Raw genomic sequence first — 1,057 nt, 5'->3', positions numbered from 1 at the left:
TCACTTTTATTTTTCCCATAGCAGGGTTAAGAGGAAAGCAAACCACTACTTGTACTCATATCTATTTCAAAGTAGGGAAAATAAAATTGACCCAGAGGGGTACATGTTTCAAGAAAAGATAAGGAGTACTTTTTTTTCCCTGTAAGTGAAGAATATTTTTCAACCCAGCATATTTCAAACATTCATATTATTTTCCCACCCCCTACAGGCATTTGAGTTTACAAACCTTGTTTTAAGCCATAACTCAGTAACAGTGAGAAGTGTGCCATAAATATTCTCAAAAGTTCATCATTATATATCTTGCTCCTGAGGGAAACAGAAATGATAAAAGGTTTTATTAGGGTAGATTGGAGCACTTTTCCCTTCTGTTCAGCACATACTGTATTTATTTTTTCTTCAAAATTGAAAAAAATCCCCCTGGCATGTGAATCCATGAAATAGGATACCTCATCACAAATTCTCCAAAATATTCAAAATTGACGTTTTGTACAAAACTTTTGTCTCCATTGTGAATTTGATAATGTATTAAACGGCTTACTGTTAGTAATTAGGAGTAGATTTAAACTGCCTGCAGACTTCCAGCCTGTTTCAACAAGATTGTTTACTTTTCACACACATATTCATATGCACAATAATAAGATTGGTAATAATAAAGTATATAAAAGATAAACAGGTTTCAAAAGACAATTCTATAAGACAAATATTTAAACTTAAAAAGAAATTCTTTCAAGTCCTCTAAAGTTCTTTGTGGAAATGCAACATGATAGGGGATAATTCTGGTTATTGTTTAATTAGCAATAATCGCGCCTCGGATAAACCTCATTGGCTACGATACTGTCACTGCGCAAAGCTTGGTTATTGTTTAAATGTGAAATATTTCATTCATTATGGTAACAAAAGTGGTTTTAACAACTATTCTTGCATTTCTTTAAAATTTCAAAGTCCTTTGGGTCCTTCTAAGATGAATGGCCCTTCTTCCTTAGCTCTCTTTACTTAAATTATTTTCTGAAGATAGCAATGTTTGCTGGCTTAAATGTCTCCAAATTTAGGCATTATT

At 32.5% G+C, this 1,057-nt stretch overlaps 1 pseudogene; it reads right to left on the bottom strand.

Annotated features, from left to right (window-relative positions):
• Positions 1 to 699: 699 nt before the first annotated feature.
• Positions 700 to 852, bottom strand: LOC123940998 (annotated as a pseudogene).
• Between the last annotated feature and the right edge of the window lie 205 nt (positions 853 to 1,057).

Source organism: Meles meles, chromosome 4 (assembly GCF_922984935.1).
Source record: "Meles meles chromosome 4, mMelMel3.1 paternal haplotype, whole genome shotgun sequence".
In the NCBI taxonomy this organism is placed as follows: domain Eukaryota; kingdom Metazoa; phylum Chordata; class Mammalia; order Carnivora; family Mustelidae; genus Meles; species Meles meles.
The sequence above is the reverse complement of the archived record's forward strand: the minus strand, read 5'-3'. Positions and strand labels throughout refer to the sequence as shown.